The sequence below is a fragment of the Pleurodeles waltl genome, chromosome 3_2 (genome assembly GCF_031143425.1).
Source record: "Pleurodeles waltl isolate 20211129_DDA chromosome 3_2, aPleWal1.hap1.20221129, whole genome shotgun sequence".
Classification (NCBI taxonomy): domain Eukaryota; kingdom Metazoa; phylum Chordata; class Amphibia; order Caudata; family Salamandridae; genus Pleurodeles; species Pleurodeles waltl.
Window position 1 is genome coordinate 148,994,181 of NC_090441.1, and position 26,109 is coordinate 149,020,289.

Below are 26,109 nucleotides of genomic sequence, written 5' to 3' on the forward strand. Positions count from 1 at the left end.
AAAGCCCCAGGGAGATTGCTGTCTCAGGGTGGCCATCTCCCAGGGGCTGCCTTGCATTACTCTGCCCCAGGGAGGCATTCATTTGGTGGAGAATGAGTGCTCCCATGCATCCACCCATGGATTTTGCTGCATTCCCATATTTACCATGGATGGTAGACCTGGGAATGCGTCAAAATGCTACTTCTTTTCAGGAGAGATATAATGAGGAGAAATATCTTTATTTCTTGTTTTCTCCTCTTTCTGAGATATACATCCTTTACTCCCATTACATTTGATATCGTCAAAGGAGAAGGTTGTGCACTGATGATCATGTGCTGTTACAAGAGGAGGAGAAAAGGTGGTGCGGAGGAAGAATTTGAAGTACTCCATAGTATGGGAAATCCAAGGGCCTGATTTATACTTTTTTCCGAGCTGCATTTGCATAACTTTTTGCGTCACTTATGACACAAATGCGGTGCTAAAAAAGTATAAATTAGGGCCCAACTTTCATACATGCAACCTATGTAACAAAGATTTTCCCATGGGAAAAGTGAACAGTGTGCCTTTGGCACCACAGGAATGAGAAAACAGGCATGCAATTCATTCCATGAGGTTGGCACATGTGGAAATGAGACGTCCGAAAGAGATAGAAGAGGCTGAAGCAGGAAAGTCGGCAGCAGCCACTTCTTCGGGTACTTCAACATCTTCGACTCCTGCATCATCAGCACCTCCAGTACCAGCTTCCACTTTTTGTGCTCTATTAGCACCTGCACCATCACCTGGTGAAGATCTCCCTCCAAGAGTACCTGCTCCTTGTTCTACAGATCCAATACATCTTTCTGATCTGCCAGGCCAGTGAGAAAACAGGGAAAAAGCTTTTGGCTCCCCTGGAACCACTACCCATTGTTAGCACCCCCTTTGAAAGGGTGGGCATTGAAATTGTTAGGCCTATGGATCCCAGACTACTTCTGGTTAATCATACCATGCAGTACCCAGAAGCTATCCCTCTGAGGACCACCACTCCACCTATAATGGCAAGGGCCCTGATGGGGATTTTTACCATGGTGGGTTTCCTCAAGGAAGTGGTGTATGACAGGGGCACCAACTTCATGTCTGCAGATATGCAGACCATGTAGAAAGAGTATGGAGTATCTCACAAGACCTCCACCCCTTGCCACCCCAAACCAATGGGCTTGTTGAAAGGTTCAAGACCCTGAAAGGCATGATAAGAAGTCTGCCTGAAGGCCTGAGGAAAAGTGTGACATCCTCTTGCGCTGTTTGTTGTTTGCTCACAGGGAGATACCGCAGAATGGAGTGGAATTCAGTCCCTTCAGACCTCTTGGTTTGGTGAGGAGCAAGCTAGTTTCCCAGGATGTGATACGCTACATGCTGGTCTTCCAAAGCCAAATGGCTAAGCTTCTGGCAGTTATTAGCCACCAGGCTATGAAGAAAGAACATTATGACCACAATTCTAGCACTGTGGAATTCCAGCCTGGACAGAAAGTGCCAGTGATGGACCCTCTGCCAGATTCCACAGGGTCCCTCCAGGACCTCTAGACTGGGGCTATGGGTTTATTGAGAAAAATGATATGGCAACCTACGTGGTGGACCTCAAGAACCCCAGGCAACCCCACAGGGTGCGTCATGTCAATCGCCTCAAATCACACTTTGAGAACTCTGAGGTCACCATGCTGTTAGTGACTTATAGCGCTCAGGAGGAGAAGGATGGGTCTGTGAAAGGAGTAATCCTTTCCCCCACTCTGACTCTTGAAATGCAGAGGGTCTGTCACCAATCTTGGAACAGTACTCCTCTCTTTTCTCCCTTACTCCTGGGATTACTCACTTGTGTAGCCATGGTGTTGACTTAGGTGGCAACCTCCCTATCAAGAAAAAATCTTGCAGGTTGTCAGATAAGGTGAGGGCCAACATCAAGAGTGAAGTCTCTAAGATGCTGAGGTTAGGGGTGATAGAGCCCTCCAATACCCCCGGTCCAGGTCTGTGGTTCTGGTAACAAAAGCTGCCCCACCGAGCACCACACCTGAACTGAGGTGCTGTGTGTACTATAGAAGTACTATAGAAGGCTAAACTCTGTAACAAAGGCTGATGCTCACCCCATCCCCTGGGTGGATGAGCTCATTGACAGGTTAGGAGCTGCCCAGTACTTAAGTACCTTTGATCTTGCATCAGGATCTCTGTAAATCACCCTAACTGAAAAAGCCAAGGGGAGGACTGCCTTTCCACTCCAGATGGCCAATATCAGTTTAGAGTGATGCCTGTTGGATTAAAGAACGCTCCTGCCACCTTCCAGAGGTTGGTGAACCAGGACCTTGCTGGGTTGGAGGCCTTCTCATCTGCCTATCTGGGTGACATAGATGCCTTCAGTAGCAGCTGGGAGGACTGCCTCTTTCACCTCTGGGAAGAGCTTCAGGCTCTGCAACAGATAGGCCTGACTATCAAGGCCAGTAAGTGTCAGATAGGGCAGGTGTTAGTGGTGTACTGAGTTCTGAGCATTCTTGGGCCTGTCTGGGTACTGAGTTCTGAGCATTCTTGGGCCTGTCTGGGTACTGTAAGACGTTTGTCAAGGGATATGGCACCATGGTTGCCTGACTGAGCTGACTTCTAAGAAGCCGCCTAGGAATGTGGTTTGGACAGAGGCATGCCAAAAAGCATTTGACTCTGTAATAAAGAGAGTAATCCAATTCAGGCTTGAGTCAGTCCTTTAATAGAGAGCATCCCATCCAGTAACCAGTAGCATCCAAGACAAGCTGCAATTGATTAAAACGCAACTACATTCTACATTCTATCACCTGCAATCTAGTTTCCACAAGGGTTATACACAGCAATGCAAGATACCACACACCTCCCTCCTTTACAAACACCACAGAACACAAATAAAAACATACCTAACTAATACTAAACATAGAAACTAAAAACACAATTTTATTTCAACCCAAAACACAGGGGAATTTCCTTTGTATCTTACAACTCTATTAGGGTACCGCACCTTCCTGCAATAACTTCCAGTTTAATTCCTCAGCAGTGCCATTCCCTTAAAGATGATATAATGAACTTTTCATGTGCTTTATACCCTTCATGAGCAAATATTCCTCCATTTGCATCAACCCAAACTGAGGGCCATTGTGACTAAGGATGGCATTTGGTAGACCCTCATGACTGAAAATCTCACTCAGAAATTCATTTATCCTCTTAATACTGCTGACAATTCCAATCTCTGCCTGAAGTGAGAACTGACCATTAATAAAATGCAAATAGTTAGAAGGTCCCTTAGTGTGCAATGGAACAACAATATCTACAGCTACCACTTCCCACGGCTTGGGAGGGTGATGCCTACACTCCATTGGTAGGTATGCTGACCTTATGCAGCTTATCACTACACCTACAATCAGAACACTCTCTGACCAATCTTTCCGTTATCAGGTCCATACCAGGCTCCCAGTAATCAAGCTGGATTCTAGTCTTGGTCTTGCTCATTCACAGGTGTCCCTCCTGCCTTAGCTCACCTTCCTCTGCCCCCTTTTGCATCAGCACAGCACCAAGACCCTTCTTGCTAGCATCAGTCATTATAAAACATTCCTAAACAGGATCAAAACAACTTTAGCTATCAGCATCTGCAAGTTTTTTTTTTCTCCACATACTCCTTTTCACAGTCTCCACCCCAAACAAACTTACCTCCCCTTTTTAGCAACTTCCTCATGTTCAAAGTCTTGTAGGCCAAATTGGGTAAAAACTTTGCATGGAATTCCACCATGCCCGAGAATGACAGCAACTCATCCTTTTTCTCTGGACTGTGTGGAGCTACTATGTTAGTAACCATCTCCTTGTTTGAGTAAACTCCCTAACCATTCACCCCATTACCCAAATACTCAATATCCATTCTTTCAAACACACATATGCTCAATTTGAGTGTAAGGCCATTCTGCCTCAGAATACTCAACACTTGTTGGACTCTTAAATTGTGTGCTTCCTTGGTATCCGCAAAAATCAGGATATCATCCTGGAAGCATTTGACCCCACACACACCACCAAAAAATGTACATTACATGCTGAAGAACAGTGGCAGCCAAAATCAAGCCAAAAGGCATTTGCACAAAGCAGTAGGTTCCATATGGTGTTACAAAAGTAGCATAAGCTTTGGAATCTGGATGTAGCCTTATTTGGTGATACGCCACAGTTAAATCAAGAGTGGTAAAGTCCTTAGCACCATGCAGCAGAGAAACTATCTCAGTAAAGTTGGGAAGGGGGAAGTGGTCACTTATCATGCACCTGTTGAGAGCTCTCAAGTTCACACACAGCCTGGTATCTCCAGAATGTTTCTGAGCTACTACAATGGGTGCAACCCATTCTGAGCTCTCAACAGGTTTGAATATGCCTTCCTCACACAACCTTTTGACTAGGCCCAAGCGGTAAACTCTGCCTTGCTCGCAGAGTTTTTGGAATTTGGGCACTTTGCACTACGTGGAGTAGCGCGAAGTTCCCAAATACTGCAGAGGTTTTTTTTCTGGTTGCACACATGGAATTTGTTTTTAGCACTCACTTGTGAGCCCCACAATACTCTCAGGCCGCTAGCAAACGAGGTGTGAGTGTGTGTTTTATAGTGCTGTGGGTTTGTGGGTGTGGTGTGTGTATGAGTGTCAGGTCTATGTTTTTAGTATTGCCAAATGTAGTGTTGTTTTGTATGTGGGTGTCCATTCTGAGCACGGCAGTATGTACCACCAATGGCTTACCGTCGTTGAATGTCCACTGTGGTGATTCGTGGGTCATAATGTGGTGGGCGTTGTTTTGTTGGTGTAACAGTATAGGTGTTCGTACTGCCACTTTATCACTGACCTTTGGGCTGGCGGATTTGTGTATGTGGCTGTATTCTGTCGGATTGGTGTGTGTGTCATAATATGGCGAACGGATATTCGCCACCACGGCGGTATGTTGGCGGTAAGCAGGATTTACCGCCAATGTCATAATGAGGGCCATATTTTTTTCAAATAGCATGCTGCTCAAACTCATAGGTAAATGTAAGTTTATGTAATGCAACTTTTCGAATAATATGTGATGCTATTTGAGCGAGCCAGGTACTCTCTGCTACTTAGTTCTATTTGTTTCTGTAGGTGCTCGCTTGGACTGATGCTGATTATGCTGACTGCTCTGTCTTCCTGTCACTAATATAGTTGTACTGTAGTAATAGTAGTAGAAGTAAGTACTAAATATCAGTGAGTTAGCTTTCTCTGTGTCTTTATTTTTATGTAGCTCGTATAGTCCCAAGTATTCTTCCAGTGATGTATGCATGCATCTATGCAGTGAAAAGGGAAACTGACCAAATTGACCGATGACAGGGGGTTTGCGAATGCGATTTGCGAAGCAAAGATCTTTATTTGCAATGCATTAGTATTTCTAAATGTACTTTAAGAAATTGGAAATAGGGCTTAGGTAAGGTGTCGCAAATTAGGAAAAGGTCAACTCAATGATAAAGGGATTAGGCAATCTGATTCACAAAAGTACAATGCCAAATTGTTACTGCATTTGCCTGTCAAAATATTTTCTAGGATATTAACTGTCCCACTAATCCTTTTTTGTTATCCTATTTATTTCTTACCCACCCAAGGGCAAGAAGAGGGCACTAGAGAGTCGGGCCGAGGAGGGTGTCACCACCAGTGCTTCTACCGCCACCAACCGTGCCACGGTAGACAGCACTGCTGGCCCCAGTAAAGTCTTGTTAATATTTATTTCTCTATCTTTTAGCCCTCCTCATTAATGTTTCCTCCTTTTCCTTATGCAGTGACTCTTTTTTCAAATGCTGTTCATTCTGTTCAATGTTTATTCATGTTATCCCACCCTGCATTATCCTTTTTTTAAATATTTCTTGTTTCTGTAGCTGACTTTCCCCTGTTTCTGTAATCTATAGTTTGCTTTCTTCTGCTTGGTAATGCTGTCCCTCTCCCCTAACATTACCCTGTGGACTAGTACTTTAAGTCTAAGGCCCTAGGGGCCAGATGAAGAAAGCGTTTTGCATGGTGCAAACAGCTAATTTCGCTGTTTGCGCCATTCAAAACGCACATCGCGATGCTCATTCACATTTTGCGAGTCGGTAACCTGGTTACCGACTCGCAAAATCGGAATGCGACGCACAAATTGGAAGGGGTGTTCCCCTTCCTATTTGCGATTCGCTTTGCGATGTAGAATTGCTTTGTGACCACGAACGCAGTCGCAAAGTAATTCGCAGTTAGCACCCATTTCAAATGGGTGCTAACCCATTCGCAAAAGGAAAAGGGTCCCCATGGGACCCCTTCCCCTTTGTGAATGGCTCTGCAAACTTTTTTTCAGAGCAGGCAGTGGTCATATGGACCACTGCCTGCTCTGAAAAAATGAAACAAAAATGTTTCATTTTTTCGAGTGTATTGCAACTCGTTTTCCTTTAAGGAAAATGGGCTGCAATACAAAAAACAAAACTGCTTTATTAACAAGCAGTCACAGACATGGTGGTCTGCTGTCTCCAACAGGCCACCATCCCTGTGAGTGCTGCGAATCGGAAGGGGGTCGCGAATTGCGACCTACCTCATTAATATTAATGAGGTGGGTCTTTGCGACCCCCTTCCGATTCGCAGATGGTGTCAGGGACACAATCCAGCATCCGGGTTTGTGAGTCGCCCAGACTCACAATTTGCGAGTCGCAAACCTATTTTTTCATACATCTAGCCCCAGATTGGATAGTATACTGAGAAGATTGCAGATTTTGCAGACCCAACCAAGCTCTGTTTGTTGAGAAAGCTTTCTATTTCTATTTCTTGTTCATGCTCAAATGACGAGAGAGTGGCCAAAGGTTATGGTGAACACCCCCAATGCTGTGTTGTATTACCCCAGCAGTTTTAATCACAGTGCAGTTTGGCGGTAAATTAGTATGAGGACGGTCCCATTTCATTTGCCAAAATTGACAACCAAGACCAAACCATATTTCCTTCTTTGATCAATTTATTCTAACCATTTATTGCGCTTCAAAAGACTCACAGTCCTCATCCTATCTCTGTACCTCCATTACAGTTGGCTTGCTTATTGTCTTTTCTAGGACTGACAATCAGCAAAATGCCAAAGTGATATTTTAGATAGGAGAGGAGATACTGGAAACTCAATTTTTGTCATGTGATGTGGTTTCATTTTGTTAAAAAAATAGGTGGAGGTGTATGTGGCATCTAAAATGTGTAATGTTGTTTTTTTCTAGCTGCACAGACCACCAGTGCCGGGGCAGGAACCTGTGTGCCAGATGCAGATGAAACAACTGAGGGGGGAGTCTTTTCGGTGGCAGGGATGGGTGATGGTAAGTCACATTGCTTGGTTATTGACAATTACTAGTATACTCACTGTATTTTTTAAGTCAGGCAGATCCCACCCATTCATCATCATCCATGACCTCCCTCCCCATGGCACTTCACGAGTCGTGAGTCCAACCCATGGGCCATGATGTAATGATGATGACACCACCCAACTGCAGCATGGTTCAATCCGGCACTGCAGTGTTGGCTGTGCAATGTGCGTCTGCTTCTTTTAATGTAACGTTTACAAAGCTTTCAGTGGCTCGCAAAACAAAACAATAGCAAGGTTTCTTTCTCTTCCTTCCCAGTGCCCTCTCAGTCACCTCCCCTAGTACTGCACTATACGTTCCTAACTTCTGTTCACATTGAGAAAAAACACTTTTGTCATGTGCCAACCCTTATAGCCCAGACAAGTGGTTCATACGTCATTTGGCTTCCATAATGGATTTATGCCAGTGCAAATTTGACATTCATCAACTTTCAATTTCAACTACAGTGACTGACTAAGCCTAAACTACAACATCAGTGTACCACCCCTCCCCCGAGTATTCTATTGTAAAACCTCTATCGTACTTACCCAGACTTTTCCCTGTACCCTACTCTTCTTTGAGCTAAGAAATTTGGGTTTGAGGGTGAGGCCAGGAAGTAAAGTGGAATTGTCTGTGATTTCATATTTTGCAGATGGGATACTCTGTGGCAAACGTGCCCAAAAAATCCATATATCTTGTTCCTTTCCCTAGACTGCAGTGCATTGTTTTGTCTACTTAAGCCAGACCGAATATCTATTCTCCTCTTGTTATACACAACATGTGACATAAAATCATCATCTGCCTCTTGTAGTCAGGGTAGAATTGAAAAACATTTGGAGAAGAAAGGGACATTGGAATCAAAAATATTTTTTTTTCCATTGCAGCTGCCTCAGCTGCCTCAGCTGCCTCAGCTGCAGACTGGACAGAGTAGCAAATTTGTAGTACCCGATGCACTAGCTAGCTAGCACGTCATTTAGCACAACAAGATTAGAATACTAATGCTCCCAAGGTGATAATGCCTCACTCTTTAAACAGAGTCAGTTTTATTTTTTCCACAGAAAGTGCTTGTGTGGTTTAATTTTTTAGGAAATCCTTATAACAGAAAAAAATAATCACTCTGCTTATTTAATATTATGCTGCCTCCTTTCAACCAGTCAGTGGTTTTCTGAGGCATGTGCCTTCCCGTGACTGAATTTCATAATCATCATATCAAAAATTCCAATGGCCCTAGGGGACCAGCAGCAATGTACCTATTTTGTGCCACTATGCAATTAAAAAAGTGTTTGAACAGAGCACTCTTTACAATTTGCCTTTATTTTATTTTTCTTTCTTTATATATCTACTCCTGCTGGTCTACCAACCCGGCAGGAGATCGCGGCCCGGCTGGAGGCCACCAGGGCACATGACCACTGCCTGGTGGATGAGGAGGGCCCAGCACATGCCCCTATCCATAGACCTGGGCCTAGTACCACCAGGCAACCTGCTGTGCCTCCAGCCTCCAGGCCACACCAGCGCCATCGCTAGCCTGGAGCTGCACGTTCCCATCTCTGTGCCGCCCCCCTTTCAATCCCGCTCTAACATTGCCATGGGCTGTGTCAGCTGGAGCAGTTGGGTTGTCAGCTGGTATGCCCCGAGGGTCAGCTAGAACATCTCAAGACCCTCATAGAAAATGCCCTCTTTGGCTCTTTTTTGGAGGGAGGGAGTTGTGGGTGTAGAGGATGGAAATTTGAGAAGGACATTTTTGTCTAATGGGCATTTGCTGCACAGTTGGACTTGGACATTTATTTTGGACATTGATTGGTGATGGGGAAATATGTGGGAGTGGGCCTGTTTTGGGTTGAGAGGGTGGGTTTTACAGTTTATTATTTATATTTTTTATGTTAGTAAAGGGGACATTTTTATAATCAACTTTATGTCTCAGGTTTTCATTTTTGGGGTGTTTTACTTAAAATTTGCACTGTTGCCTTTTTGCACAAGATCTTTTTAATCTATATTTTTCTAAGTGTATGCCAGTTAGGAGGGTATGCTGCCATCCTGTATAGTGTCTACAGAAACATAGATCAACAGTCAAGCACTTATCTGGACTGCAGTAGGTCAGTTACGTACTAAGTTAAGTACTTCAATTCACCTCATAGTTCTCTTACATGAAAAGATGAAGTGGCGACTGCTTCCTCTGTCAACCTTCTAAGTTCCAACACCTTACTGAAGGGTTTTCCAAGGTGCCTTCTTCATGGTAGTGGTAGTATGCTAACAGGAAAGGTATCACTGCGAGGTCCTACTCCCACCTAGATGATCTAATCAAAAGGATCACAGACAACTATATTGAAAGAAAAACAGAGAGTTAGTAGGTTATACATAGACATTTCTGTTGTAGCTTTAGAAAGACTAAGGGCAGACTACTACCACCATGACACATCAAAGAATAATTCATATAAAAAACTATCAATAATAAATTATTCTGAGCAATGATGAGCATGGGATTTAACAAACAAAGTTATGAAATCTTCAAGTCATGAAATATGTGCACAAAGTCTATACTCTGTAGTCTGTAGTTGACAAGGTTATGAGGTTTATTGACTCATAACAAAGGCCTGAATGATGATGTGTTGACTTTGAGGAATGACATTCGTTCTTAGTTATGCATGGTTGGGTAAGTGGGGCCTGTGTGGGCTATTGCTCAGATAATAGAAAATCCTGCTGTTCGGTGGTGTTGCATTTAACCATATCCGCCCCACCAATTGTGGGATGGATCAATTTGGTGTAAATTAACTTAAGTCACACCTACATAAATCACACAGCTTGGAGAAAAGGGTTAGGGGTTTGATGAATGGACGGTAAAAGGGATTTGGGGAAAGGTGTGACAAACGCAACACAACAACAGTATTCATCAGGGCGATGAGAAGCACATCATCATCATAAATCAGTCCTGGAAGGAAATGAGTAAATAAATAAGTATGACACAGTTCAATTAAATGCATTGCAAACAGTACTTCTGTCCCAGAGACCCAAGGTTTAGAATGGATATCCAAATGTTCTGTCATCTAGGTTTGAAATGGAGGAGTGAATTGAACCTACCTACTTCCTAAAGATTTGATTGCTAAAAGAAAAAGGATACTGTACTGCTAAATTTAGCTGTGCATCTGCATTCTCCTCAGAATGTCCATCACTCTTGGGTGCCTGTCTCAAGACCAGTCAAGTACGTAAGCAGGACTGTTGAACTCATCTTTAACCTTTCGTTTGTGCAGAAGAGGAGAAGGGCTGCAGATTGTAAAATAGAAACTGTATTGTAGAGTCAAGGAGAAGGACAGAAAGAAGATAAGCTTCATGAGATGTGTACCAAGAAGACTCAGAGCAAAAAACAAGAGGACTCAGAGTTTCAATGTTGCCACCAATGAAACACACACACTCATCAGCATTTCCAAAATCAACACACCTCTCTCCATTCCACTTAGCTGAGTACTAGGCCTCACAGTCAAGGTTCCTATTTGAAATCAATAACTCCCTTCTTTTAGATGTTGTTGATGAAGTAGTCCCACCCTAAGTCCTTCCATCCTCCTTTCGACTCCAAGTAACCCCGTCCCAGTCCCGGCGCAAGCAAAGTAGACATGTAGTGCTCTGCTATTGAAGGACAAATAGAGAAACTGCATTGCAGTTTGTTGTAGAGATTTGCGTTTGTTAACTAAAGTGACTGGCCGGGTCTCTGAAGAACCCGTAAAAAGGAGTAGACCATTCAGGTAAATTTTCACGAAGTAAGTTGGTGAAGGCCAGTCACCTTCAGGAAAAATGATCCCACATCAGACACCAAACATTGCAGTTCAACAAAATCAAGTTTACTATTGATTGAATACCCTCCCTCACTGTCTGCTACCACATAACTCATCAATCATCACTCACAATCACTCACTCATTGTTGCAATAGTTGTACTTAGTTATGGTTACCTCTTCCAAACCAAGCACAGGTACGTTAGGTATACAATTGTATCCTTGACCCAGTCAACATATTGGAATTTGGTATTGCCACTCTTGTAAATAAATTATCTTCTGGGGCAGACCATTTAGGTGATGCAGAAAAGGTTAGACATGCAAGGGAAGCAGGCAATGTCTACGTCATGAAGGAATTGTTGTGGAGGCATTTTCACTGCATACTAGTCAAACTCCGATCCGGCTATATATGTGACTAAAATAGCGGGGCAGCATAAAATTAAATTTGAAAACAAAAATGTTCCAATAGCTTATTTCTTTTTGCAAAGGAAGAAGTTCAATGAGAAATATTTAAAACGTTTTATGGTGGCACAAGCATACTCAGTCAGGGAAGTAGAGTTCATCCTCAAACTCAGGTGTTTCACTCAGAAGTTGGTCAGCTAACACAATTGATTCTGACCAATAATCCTCCTCCTTTAGTAGTTTGGGTATGAAATGCTGGTTAATTGTGATCTTGGTCACTCTCACCACGTTTTGAGGCAAGAGACTGGTCCTACTCACTGTATCAACTGAGCCAGCTGCACTAAACACACTCTCTGCAGAAGCACTGGCTACAGGACAAGCCAGATACTTTATTGTCAGCCTGCTCAGCAGTGACCATTGGGGCATATTCCCATACCAATACACCAGTAAGTTTTGATTCACATACACATCTTTTGGGTCATCCACATACTCTTAGAACATCCTCTGAATGGTCACTGGTGCTGCTACTTGCACAACCTCTGTTGCCTTCGCCTATGCACTGGACATATGACCTGTCACTTGAAACCAAGCCAATGCAAAGGTTGGGTCTGATTCTTCTGTTGCTGTTCTTGCCGGTGTTCTTGTTGCTGTTGTTGACTGTTGTGAGACAAGACCTCTTGTATTTTGAAACACCCCCTTCAAGAAAAGGAATAAAGTGGGAAGGATGTGTTTTGTTGTATGGATCAAGTAGGGTGGCACAGATGTACTCTTTGGATGAGATAGTGTAATTTTGCAGCCTTGCATTACAAGTTAAGCAATAACTTAAGCACACCTCCTAAGCATGCACTTCTTTGTTTTCATTCACAACCCCAAGAGTGAACCTTTCAAGCACCTTCTTTAGCTGGTCCTGTAGCAGATGCACCAACAGGATAGCTTGGCCCATCATACTGTTCTCCTTGCTAACTTCCCATGTGAAAACCTCAAGAGGGAGCAACATCTGTGTCAGGCATTTGACTAGGCTCCATTTGTCTGCTTCCATGGTCATACCTTTCCCAGCAGCATCCCCTTCTCTTTGAATGACATAGTCATTGATCCACTTGTGCTGCTAAAAACAGACGTTGCAACATATAATAGGTTGAGGTCCAACGTGTTGACACCTCCTGTAATCTATTAGCACACTAAAAAATCTGCAACTTTTTCCTGGCTATAAAAGAATGACTGAAATGAGTGCAAATTTGTCTGCAGGTGGTCAGTATGTTGCTGACAAACTCTTGAACAACCAGGTTGATGCATTGCGCCAAACACAGGACCCTGAAATAGCCACCGCTTGACATGTTCCTGACTATGTTACTTGTTTGTTGCAACAAATCCAATTTAAAGACCTCAGGGTCGCAGCCATTCAGACACCTTGCTGTTAAATTCCTCCAAGATGTTTGCAGCTGTATTTGATTTATCCATGGTGCACATGGCTACAGTTGCATGCTGCCAAATGCTCTTAAAACCTTTTTCAGGGCCAAGACCTGTAGATAGAGATACAGTATGCAGTGATGCAAATGTAATCAGTCGCCTGACAACTGGTCCACATGTCTGTCGTCATGTGCAAAGCTTGTCCAACCAATTGCAGCACATCATGATGCATCACTGGAACAGCAACTCTGACACAATAGTTCCAACTATGAACCTTCCATTTTGGGCAGATGGTTGCCACAAGTTCTAAGAATCCCACTCCTTTCACCAAAGAAAAAGGGAGGTGGTCCAGCGCTAACATTTTTGCCAGCTTCTCATTGTACAAACATGCCCTTGAGTGGTTGCAGGTGTAGGGTCCTCCTGCTGATACATGCCCGGAATAGTAGTCTGGATTTTCTTCTTTTTGGGGGCCACTGACACAGGTGACTTTTGAGAAGTAGGTGGTGGTAGACTCAATGTGCGTTGTGGGGTAGTCACTGTATTCGTGGTGTCTCCATCTGACTCAGAGACTTCCTGTTCCATTGTGAGGTCACTGAGGTGGGTGATTCTGGTGCACTGCTGGGGACAGGTCTGCCTTGCTTGAAGATGCCACCTTCTTCTTTATCACCTCCCAACATGATTGGACTTGTAGCTGATGTTTATCACCTCCCACCATGATTGGACTTGTAGCTGATGTTTCCTGTCTCTCCTCACCTTCACCTTCAGTACGTTCAGCAATTTTTTAAGGTGCTCCTCCCACCCATTTGCATGATAATTTTTCATATGGACTGGTTGACCTCCAGTACCATAATGTGTACCAGGCTTACCTGGACGAACACTTGTGTGGCAAATAGAGCTTATTGCAATGTTCTCCTGTTAGCTAAGCATAAAAAAGTCCTAAGATGGGGAAGAGTACTTTCTTTGTGGGTCACTGCAAATGCTTAAAGAAAGAAGAATTGGAGGTAGGTAGGTGTGTCATCAATTGCCTTTCAGCAGTGCATACTTCTACTGAGGTAGGGGTTGGTGTAGGTCTCGGCCGGGGCTTTACAACTATGGGAGCTGAAGGTGCTAAGTGTGCCACATCCCTGTGAGCAGGTTGAGTAATGTTGGACTTCTCTGTACTAGCTTTCACAATGACTGGCTCGTCATCATCATCCTCCTCATCATTCCGTTCCATGCTTCTAAGGCTCTCTGGAACTTTTTTTTCCCTTGCCTCTCCTGGCTTCTCCCAGACTCTGCTGGGGTCCACTCCTGTCCTTATCATTGTCATCAGTCATGGTGCTTGGAGAATGTGGTCGAGTGGATTCCTTCCTTTTCCTTATTGGAGCCCTGGCCGCCGTTGATACTAAAAGAGGAGGTTGTTGCTCAGCAGGAAGCATTTTTTTTTAACATCTTTTTATTTGTATTTATTGTAAATTGCACAACAAAGATAAATAAAATAACAAATTAGAAACATTCTCCATGCGCAGTATGAGTACATTTGGAATTGCTTGCTTATGTGTAGTGCCAATGTTACAGTCGATTCATGGCTATTTTGGTATTTGCTGATATTAAACTTGGAGATAGTTTGAGAAAGAGGAATAAAAAAAAAAAAAAAAAATAGGAACTAAAGAGGAAAGTTGAGTGTAATAGTGATAGAACACGTGGAAAGGGGGCAGCTGTAGGGAGCCATAAAGAACTGCTTGGTTATTGTGGCGGTGTTATTCAGTTATTTAATTTCTATTTTTTCCCAGCTGGTAAGTGTTAGGGGTATGCTTAGTGCTTTTTATAAGTTATTTACTGCTTGCTATTACTCCTGTTGTTCGTTGATCTTTTTGAGTGTTTATGTTTTTGTGGTCAGGGGGGCGCTCATTGTCCTTGCTTTCGAGTGTTGTGACAAAGGAGTTCCAGGTTGTAAGGCCCTTCACCTTGATCTCTCCATCCTGTAATGACTGCAATGTATATGTCTCTGCTTTTGCCCAGCGCAATAGTTCTGTGTGCCAGAGTGACAACCCTGGAGCATTAGGGGCTTTCCAGTGCATAGTTATTAATCGTCTGTACAATACTAATGCTAAGTCTATACATTTGTGTATTTGCTTTTTGCCTTTAGGTCTTTCTCTTATTCCCAGTAAACATAGCGCTGGGCTAAGGTCCAATGGAATTTCGAGCCATGCAGTTATTAGAGTTATTATGTTGTTCCAGGCATTCAGGATCGGAGGACAGTCCCAGGTCATGTGAAAGAAGGTGGCTTCGTTGGAGCCACATCTTGGGCATCTCTGGGTTGATTGAGGAAACATTCGTGCGAGTCAGTGTGGTGATAGATATGTCTGATGTAGATAGTTAAACTGTGTGTATTTTAGCCTAGGGTTAAATGATACTGTGTGTGTCGATGTTAAAGCCTGGTTCCACTCATGTTGTGAGAGAGTGTACGTGAGGGTCTGGTCCCATCTGCTTTTAGCTTTTTCTTGGCCTTGTGTGAATTGTGTGGTCAGGGTTCTATATATTCCTGAGATATTCGGTGGGTTTTGCAGGTTATTTAATAATTCGTGTAGGATTGGGGCTACAGTAGGTTCTTTGTTTCCGCATTTCCATGTAGTGCGTATTAATTGTCGCACCGCACCAAACGTAATGAAGTCGCCTCGTCCTAAGTTGTAAACGGCATCTAGTGCCTCATATGTGCATATTTGCCCGTCGTTGAATAAATCGCCCACTGTTTGTATGCCTGCTCAGCAGGAAGCTTGACCTCCTGTTCTGCTCCAACTTTAGGAAGATCTGCTATTGCTGGCTGCAGCTGCTATCCACCTTGCTCCGTTTCCTGAAACTATTGGGTACTTCTTTGTGAAAGGGACAAATCCAATTCAGCATCGCTATGACTTCAGTGACTGCCTCACTGACAGATAAGGTCTTAGGCTTCGATTCGGGTGGTGCTGTTTACGCTTTGAGTTATCTCCACCTATTTTAAAGGAGACGTCTGTGGTAGTCAGAGAGGCACATGGGTAAATGGAATAATCCTTAAAAACCTGTGGTGGCAGGTAGTCCAGGGGAAATGGAATAAGCATTAAAAAATGAATGATGCTGATGATGTGTCTGCAGTGCACCACAGCCAGGGTGTCTAAGAGGAAATGGAATTATACACCCAAGGAAACTGAATGCTGTAGCACAGCTGTGCACCTATGGTGAATGGATGGGTGAATGGATGGATGATTCAAGGAAAAATACAGAATTAAATAAATAAATTGTAAGACTAAAAAAAATATCTAAAATTAAAAAAGAAAATAAAACATTACAATTTTAAAAAATAAAATGAAAACAAAAAAATATATAAAAATAAAAATTTAAATAAAATATTCAAATAATACATTTAAATAAAAAATTCAAATAAAAAACTTTAATTAAACAAATGATTATTAATTACCAATGTTTGTATAGGAGGACGAGGAGAAATAAACCTATCATGAGTAAAGGATGTGCAAAACAAAAAATGCAAACAAAAGGCATTTAATAGCTAATAAAAAAGCAATGTTCATCAAAATCATATTCTTAGTACACATATATTACAGTGATCCCCAAGCATATTATTAAATTGGTATCACACATTCATGAATGCAAGCTTAAGGCAAAGGCACACTGGCTGGAAACAAAAAATGGCCGCCAGCCACATGGTCATACAACAACAGTGAGCAGGGAGGCATGGAGAACAAAGAACACATGCAAGTCTATGGTAAAGGCACACTGGCTATATGCACAAAATGGCCACCAGCCACATGGTCAAATAACAACAGCAAGCAAGGAGGCATAGGGAACAAAGAACATATGCAAGCCTATGGCAAAGGCACACTGGATGGATGCACAAAATGGTCAGCAGCCACATGGTCAATCAACAACAGTGAGCAAGGAGGTATGAGGAACAAAGAACACTTGCAAGCCTACGGCAAAGGCACACTGGTTGGATGCACAAAATGGCCACCAGCCACATGGTCAAATAACAACAGCGAGTAAGGACTTGGGGAACAAAAAAACACATTCAGACCTAGGACCGTAAACTACACAAAATGGCCCCTGGCCACATGGCACGGAGCCCAAAGACAAATGGTGGCCGATAACACACACACACACTGGTCAGAAAAAGGAGGCATGGTGGCGAAAATGGAGAAAAGGTAGTGAGCTATGCACCAATTTTCCTTTCAAAAAGATGAAAAATCAATGAAATGCAAAAGCAAACTAGGCCCTTACTTAAACTTCAGGCCACCCACTACAGTGAAATTTAAAAATCAAATAAAAGTACAAAGAAGTAGTGTCATGCCCTAGCAAATAAACAACACCCTTTCACTGTAGTTTTTTAACTTACTTTTGGGATATCACAAACACAAAGGTGGTCATTACAACCCTGGCGGACAGTGTTAAAGCTGCGGAAATACTGCAAACAGGCCGGCGGACAAAAAAAGGGAATCATGACCCTGGCGGAAACCGCCAACAAAGACAGCCACTTTAACACACCGCCCGCCACGTCGGTGCAAACAAGCAGCGCGGTGGTCACCGCCAACAGACAGGCGGAAGACAATGTACCGCCCACAGTATTACAACCCGCCAATCCGCCACCTTTTCCGGGGTGGATTCTCCGTGGATAAAAACACGGCGGAAACAGCTTTTGCTATGGGAAAACGCTCACCTGAACACATCCCACGAGGAATGAGGACTCCATGGAGCCGGAACTCTAAATACTCCCTGCCCTTGTGTTTCTGCTCCTCTACGACCAACAGCTACGTAGGCGCCGAAGACAACGGTGAGTACTACACCTAGGACACGGGGGAGGGGGGTGGCAAAAGTTAAGGGGACACCCACCAAACACCCCCACCTCCACCCTCGCATATTACAACATACACACCAATGCATTCACAAAAATCACAGTAACAACCCACAATCCCCCTGGAAGAATGAAAAGACAATGCAAAATTCGGTCAAACATTGTAATGTGGCAATATACATGTCATACAAAAAGTATACAGATATATATTTGAAAATCAGTCATAATTATATACAATACGAGAAGTAGTGCAGATATGAACATAACAATGTCCGTGCACCAACAGTCCAAAAATGCATGGGCGAGGCCCACAAAGGACACGTGACCACAATCGGAGAGAACACTGCCAGGGCATCAGATAGAAATACTACAGGCACCTCAGGGGGAAGGGAAGGAGGGGCACCTCAGCCGGATGACTACAAAGCCAGATCCACGACGGGGTGCCATGCCCACTGCTGTATCCTGGGGAGTGCAAAGCCACAGTCTCTCAAGCCTCTACAGTGGGTGGCTTGCCCACTGTACCATGCTGGAGAGTGCAAAGCCACAGTCTCTCAAGTCTCTACAGTGGGTGGCTTGCCCACTGCTGTATCCTGGGGAGTGCAAAGCCACAGTCTCTCAAGCCTCTACAGTGGGTGTCTTGCCCACTGTACCATCCTGGGGAGTGCAAAGCCACAGTTTCTCAAGTCTCTACAGTGGGTGGCTTGCCCACTGCTGTATCCTGGGGAGTGCAAAGCCACAGTCTCTCAAGCCTCTACAGTGGGTGGCTTGCTCACTGTACCATCCTGGGGAGTGCAAAGCCACAGTCTCTCAAGTCTCTACAGTGGGTGGCTTGCCCACTGTACCATCCTGGGGAGTGCAAAGCCACAGTCTCTCAAGTAGATGCAGGTCTCTACTGGTACTGGGGGGGACTGGTGCCCAGACTGGATGAGTCCCCCCGTGAAAGTTCCTGTCCTGTCACTGTCCCAGCTGCACATGGGATAAGGATGCCTGATGTGGCAGTCCATTCATTCCTACCCGGTGCTTGCCCTGTTCAGCGGTGCTTTGCCATGGCGGTCTTTGCCCTGTTCAGCGGTGCTTTGCCATGGCGGTCTTTGCCCTGTTCAGCAGTGCTTTGCCATGGCGGTCTTTGCCCTGTTCAGCGGTGCTTTAACATGGCGGTTCCGGACTGTTCAGCGGTGCTTTGACATGGCGGTCTTTGCCCTGTTCAGCGGTGCTTTGACATGGCGCTCTTTGCCCTGTTCAGCGGTGCTTTGACATGGCGGTTCCGGACTGTTCAGCGGTGCTTTGCCATGGCGGTCTTTGCCCTGTTCAGCGGTGCTTTGCCATGGCGGTCTTTGCCCTGTTCAGCGGTGCTTTGACATGGCGGTTCCGGACTGTACAGAGGTGCTTTGCCATGGCGGTCTTTGCCCTGTTCAGCGGTGCTTTGCCATGGTGGTCTTTGCCCTGTTCAGCGGTGCTTTGACATGGCGGTTCCAGACTGTTCAGCGGTGCTTTGACATGGCGGTCTTTGTCTTGTTCAGCTGTGCTTTGACATGGCGGTCTTTGCCCTGTTCAGCGGTGCTTTGACATGGCGGTTCCGGACTGTTCAGCGGTGCTTTTCAATGGCGGTCTTTGCCTTGTTCAGGGGTGCTTTGCCATGGCGGTCTTTGCCCTGTTCAGCAGTGCTTTGACCTGGCGGTCTTTGCCCTGTTCAGCGGTGCTTTGACATGGCGGTTCCGGACTGTTCAGCGGTGCTTTGCCATGGCGGTCTTTGCCCTGTTCAGCAGTGCTTTGCCATGGCGGTGTTTGCCCTATTCAGCGGTGCTTTGACATGGCGGTTCCGGACTCTTCAGCGGTGCTTTGACATGGCGGTCTTTGCCCTGTTCAGCAGTGCTTTGACATGGCAGTCTTTGCCCTTTTCAGCGGTGCTTTGACATGGCGGTTCCGGGCTGTTCAGCGGTGTTTTGCCATTGCGGTCTTTGCCCTGTTCAGCGGTACTTTGCCATGGCAGTCTTTGCCCTGTTCAGCGGTACTTTGACATGGCGGTTCTGATACGGACATTGGTGTGTGGCATGACTTTCTCTACACTGGGCATTGGTGTGTGGCATGATGTTCCATCATTGCCCAGCGGGGCTGTGGTAGCCAGGGCCCTCCGGGGCACTGACTCCGGCGGTGGTCTCCTGACCAGTGACGATACTTGGGCCCTCCAGGGCACTGACTCCGGCGGTGGTCTCCTGACCAGTGACGATACTTGGGCCCTCCTCAGCTGTGACTCCGGCGGTGGCAGTGGTCTCCTGACCAGTGACGATACTTGGGCCCTCCTGGGCTGTGACTCCGGCGGTGGCGGTGGTCTCCTGACCAGTGACCATACTTGGGCCCTCCTGGGCTGTGACTCCGGCGGTGGCGGTGGTCTCCTGACCAGTGACAATACTTGGGCCCTCCTGGGCTGTGACTCCGGCGGTGGCGGTGGTCTCCTGACCAGTGACGATACTTATGCCCTCCTGGGCTGTGACTGGCGGTGGTCTCTGGACCAGTGACGATACTTGGGCCCTCCTGGGCTGTGACTCCGGCGGTGGTCTCTGGACCAGTGACGATACTTGGGCCCTCCTGGGCTGTGACTCTTGCGGTGGCGGTGGTCTCCTGACCAGTGACGATACTTGGGCCCTCCTGGGCTGTGACTCCGGCGGTGGCGGTGGTCTCCTGACCAGTGACGATACTTATGCCCTCCTGGGCTGTGACTCTGGCAGTGGTCTCTGGACCAGTGACGATACTTGGGCCCTCCTGGGCTGTGACTCCGGCGGTGGTCTCTGGACCAGTGACGATACTTGGGCCCTCCTGGGCTGTGACTCCGGCGGTGGTCTCTGGACCAGTGACGACGGTGCTGGCGGTTGTGTGTCGACCGCCGGAAATGATGGCACACTTCTCCGCCGTGACACTCACAACAGGCTGGGCAGACTTCCTCTAGCCCTTCCCCACCTTTGGTGGAGTCACAGCTGACTCTCCAATCCCCTTGGAACCCATGTCAGTTGTTTTCCCACCAGGAGTCTTAACACAGTCCCGTCGTCCACTCTCCAATTTTAGAGCCTTTACAGGGGGTGAGCTGCCAGTGCCTTGGCTCCAGGTCATACTGCCTGCCCTGGTGGCCGGTGCACTCCACAAACCTTGAACAGGCACCACTGGTATTGGAGGCTTTTTGGCTGAGGCGTTAAGATGGGACTGATGAATTGGAGGGGGTGGGGTGAGGGCAAAAAGGTCACCTTTACAGAGGGACAGTTTCTGATGAACACTGGGATGGGTAGCTGGAGGGGGTCTGGGAGTGAAGGAAGAGGAGGTGGTTGTCGGAGGTGTCACTTTAGCTGTTTTGGGTGCAGGTGCAGGTACTTGAGGCTGTCGTGAGGTGCATGGATGTTGGGTGAGTGATTGCCGGCGTTTGTGTACTTTGGGAGGGGGCGTCATAGACACACTGGGAGAGGACACAGGGGACGTGTAAATGGCAGTGGAGGTGGTGAGTGCAGGTGAGCGGCTTGTGGTGCTGGGTCTCCTTGTGCGACTCATGGTGCCTGTAGATGTGGTGCATGCAGGTGTGTGTGTTGACGAGACTGGGAGGGAGGAGGGAGAAGAGGAGGAGGGGGACACAGTGGAGGCAATGGATGTTGCTGTGTCTGTACGTGGATGAGGCTTGCGTGAGTGCCTGTGGTGTGTGTGGTGCCTATGTTTGCTTGAGCTACTTGTGTGTGTTGACTTGTGTGCATGCTGGTCTGTAGGTGTGCTTGGGATGTACTGGGGTACAGGAGATTGGGTCTGGCTGTAGGAAGTTGGAGGGGGGAGGCTAGACACAGGGACAATGGCTGCCATCAGTGCTGAGGCCAGAGATTGCAGGGTTCGCTGAAGGACAGCCTGACCAGAATGAAAGCCCTCCAGGAATGCATTACTGTGTTGCAACTCTCGTTCTACACCCTGGATGGCATTCACAATGGTAGACTGCCCAACAGTGAGTGACCTGAGGAGGTCAATGGCCTCCAAACTGAGGGCAGCAGGGGTGACTGGGGCAGGGCCTGAGGTGCCTGGGGCGAAGGTGATGCCCACCCTCCTGGGTGAGCGGGCACGGGGCAAACGCTGAGGGGCTGCTGGGAGGGCGGGGCTGGTAGTGGAGGTGGCGGCTGTACCTGTAGAGGTGGGGGGGCACAGTTGGTGCCGCCACCACAAGGGAGCCCCCATCGGCGAACGAGTCCGTGTCGCTGCTTGGTGATCCGGTGGCCAACGTGAAGCTCCCCTCGCCCTCCGTCCCACTGGTGCATTCAGAGTCCGTGGTGTGGCCCTCCATGGTCATGTGGGATGCAGCTCCCTCGTGCTCCGGTGCCACTGTACCTCCGCCTGTTGATGCTGATGTACAGAAGGACAGGGAGAGCAGAAAAAGGGAGGGAGACAGAAGAAAGAGAATTTTAGTGCATGGATTACCGCTACCATTGGCGGACAAGACAGACGCAGCAGCCCCCTGCATTACGCCTTGCTCCTGCCCTCTGCACATGCAATTTCTGGGATGTGGCCTACATGGCAATGGTGGAAATCTGCGCACATATATGCAACAGGGACAACTGTACCTTGACTTGGCACTCTGCTGAGGTGGGGTAGAGTGCCACATGGCCTACATTACGGAGGGGCCTTGCCTACCTAACTCGCCCTTGCCTAGGGACACCCACAGCCCACCTTCCCCATCCAGACACCTCCACTGCACGCAAAGTCAGCAGAATGAGGTTGTACTTACCCCCTTGTGTCTGCTGTGATGCCCTCACGCGCCCATCCAACTCCGGGTAGGCCACCACCAGGATCCGGAACATCAGGGGGGTCATGGTGCGACGGGCACCCCTCCCACGTTGGGAGGCCATCCCCAGCTGAGCCTCCACCGCCTTCTTCCTGCAGCGGCGAATGTCCTCCCATCTCTTACGGCAGTGGGTGCCCCGTCTCTGGTGGGCCCCCAGGGTCCGGACCTCCTTGGCGATGGCACGCCAAATGTCTCTCTTCTGGTGGGCGCTGACCTACATGACATGCACAAGGGAAGAGGAACAGTCATTACCAACTGCACCGTCGTTGTGAGTGGCCCCCTCCCTACTCTGGCCATGTGGCCCATTCATTCCCATGCATTGTTGTTCTATGAACTCTGCCCCCTTCCCTCTTCCAACCAGCCCCCTCCACCCAGGCCTAGCCAATACAACGTGCTCCCTGTGTACTAACCTGTTGGTCTGGAGGACCATAGAGTAGGGTGCACTGGGGGAGGACCCGGTCTACCAGTTTCTCCAACTCCTGTGCAGTGAAGGCAGGGGCCCTTTCCCCAGACGCAGCAGCCATCGTCGCTTCCACACCGAGGTCACAGCAGCACTAGCCGTGTAGGTCCTCTCCTGTTGAAGGTCAGGTATCTAGTGATTGAACAGATAGAAAATGGCGGTCACGTCTGCGGCGGTGACGTCCGCGGCGGTGCGCATCATCACCCCCGGCGCACCTGTTCATTGGCTCCTGGGACAGATAGGGTCCAATGTTAACCAATGCAGCATTGTGCTGCGGTCTACGACCGCAACGGTGAGCAACGCCAGCGCAGTTACCCCACAATCCCATTGTCCCAGTTTAGAGGTCAGGCAGCCGCCACTTCAGGGGCCCACATGGCTTCATTTACTACTGCGTCACACATAGCTAGGCCTACACTCAACACACATACAGGAAGGGTTTTGTGAGTGGTGTAGTCTTGTGTGTAACTGTGGTACATACCTGGAGGAATAATGACTGGTTCTTCACTGTTGTCCTTCTTAGGCACCGTCAGCTGGGACATATGAGAAGATGGCGGAATCCTCCGGTGTACCGACCGCTGGTGGACCTGTTGACAATGGAAGAGAGACATGTCATCGTCACCTACCGGTTTGACCGTGCCACAATCCAGGAACTATGTACCCAGTTGGAGCCAGACCTGATGTCACCAATCCGCCATCCGACTGGAATCCCCCTGACTTGCAGGTGCTGTCAGTGCTCCATTTCCTTGCAAGTGGGTCTTTTCAGACAACTGTGGCCATGGCATCAGGGATGTCCCAGCCTATGTTTTCCAACGTGTTGTCCAGAGTGTTGTCTGCCCTGCTGAAACACGTAAGGAGATACATCATTTTCCCTCAGGTGGAGGATTTGCCTACAGTGAAAGGTGACTTCTATGCCCTTGGACATATCCCCAACGTCATAGGTGCCATTGATGAGACCCATGTAGCTCTGGTTCCCCCCCCACAGGAGTGAACAGGTGTACAGGAACAGGAAGAGTTATCATTCAATGAATGTCCAGATGGTCTGTTTGGCAGACCAGTACATCTCCCAGGTAAATGCTATGTTCCCTGGCTCAGTGCATGACGCCTACATCCTGTGGAATAGCAGCATCCCTGATATGATGGGTCAACTCCACAGGCACCATGTATGGCTATTGGGGGACTCTGGTTACCCCAACCTTTCCTGGCTATTGACCCCAGTGAGGAATCCCAGGACCAGGGCAGAGGAACAGTACAATGAGGCCCATGGGCGGACTAGGAGGGTGATCGAACGCACCTTCGGCCTCCTGAAGGCCAGGTTCAGGTGCCTCCATATCACAGGTGCATCCCTATTCTACTCACCGAAGAAGGTGTGCGAGATCATCATCACCTGTTCCATGCTCCATAATTTGGCTTTGCGACGCCAGGTGCCTTTTCTGCAGGAGGATGATCCAGATGACGGTGTTGTAGCAGCTGTGGAGTCTGTGGAGCCTGTGGACAGTGATGAGGATGAAGCTGAGGAAGAAGACAACGACAACAGGGAGTCAGTCATACAGCAATATTTCCAGTGAGACACAGGTGAGAACATTTTCAGGTTTAACATTACATTAACTTTCACACGCCTACCTCTATCAAATCAAATCAAATCAAAAACATTTATAAAGCGCGCTACTCACCCGTGAGGGTCTCAAGGCGCTAGGGGGAGGGGGTTACTGCTGCTCGAAGAGCCAGGTCTTGAGTTGCCTCCGGAATGCGAGGTGGTCCTGGGTGGTCCTGAGGTTGGTGGGGAGGGAATTCCATGTCTTGGCCGCCAGGTAGGAGAAGGATTTTCCACCTGCCGTGGTGCGGCGGATGCGAGGGACGGCGGCGAGTGCGAGGTTGGCGGAGCGAAGTTGACGGGTGGACGTGTAGAGGTATTCGGGTCCCTTGTTGTGGAGGGCTTTGTGTGCGTGGGTGAGGAGCCGGAAGGTGATCCTTTTATTGACGGGAAGCCAGTGCAGGTGTCTCAGGTGGGCGGAGATGTGGCTGTTGCGGGGTATGTCGAGGTCGAGGCCGGCGGAGGCGTTTTGAATTTGCTGCAGAAGTTTCTGGAGTTTAGCGGTGGTTCCTGCATATAGGGTGTTGCCGTAGTCCAGGCGGCTCGTGACGAGGGCGTGGGTGACGGTCTTTCTGGTGTCGGCGGGGATCCAACGGAAGATCTTTCGGAGCATGCGGAGGGTGAGGAAGCAGGAGGATGATACGGCGTTGACTTGTTTGGTCATGGTGAGAAGTGGGTCCAGGATGAATCCGAGGTTGCGTGCGTGGTCTGAGGGGGTTGGTGCGGTGCCAAGGGCCGTGGGCCACCAGGAGTCGTCCCAGGCGGACGGGGTGTTTCCGAGGATGAGGACTTCCGTTTTGTCTGAGTTCAGTTTCAGACGGCTGAGTTTCATCCATTCTGCGACGTCTTTCATTCCATCTTGCAGGTTGGTCTTGGCGCTGGTGGGGTCCTTGGTGAGGGAAAGTATCAACTGAGTGTCATCGGCGTAGGAGGTGATGTTGATGTTGTGTTTGCGTACGATGTCAGTGAGGGGGCTCATGTAGACATTGAAGAGAGTCAGGCTGAGCGAGGAGCCTTGTGGGACGCCGCAGATGATCTCGGTGGGGTCTGAGCGGAAAGGTGGGAGGTAGACTCTTTGGGAGCGGTTGGAGAGGAAGGAGGTGATCCAGTCCAGGGCCTGTCCTTGGATCCCGGTGGAGCGGAGGAGGGATATTAGGGAATCGGTGGGAGACGGTGTCGAAGGCAGCTGAGAGGTCGAGGAGGATGAGGGCGACTGTTTCACTGTTGTCCATCAGAGTTCTGATGTCGTCTGTGACTGAGATGAGGGTGGTTTCTGTGCTGTGATTGGCTCGGAATCCGGACTGAGAGGGGTCGAGTAGGTTGTTGTCTTCAAGGAAGTCGGTAAGTTGCTTGTTGATGGTCTTCTCTATGACTTTGGCAGGGAAGGGGAGGAGCGAGATGGGGCGGAAGTTCTTCAGGTCACTGGGGTCTGCCGTAGGTTTCTTCAGTAGGGCGTTGACTTCTGCGTGTTTCAAGATCTCGGGGAAGGTGGCAGAAGCAAACGAGCTGTTGATGATGGTCTGGAGATGCAGGGCGA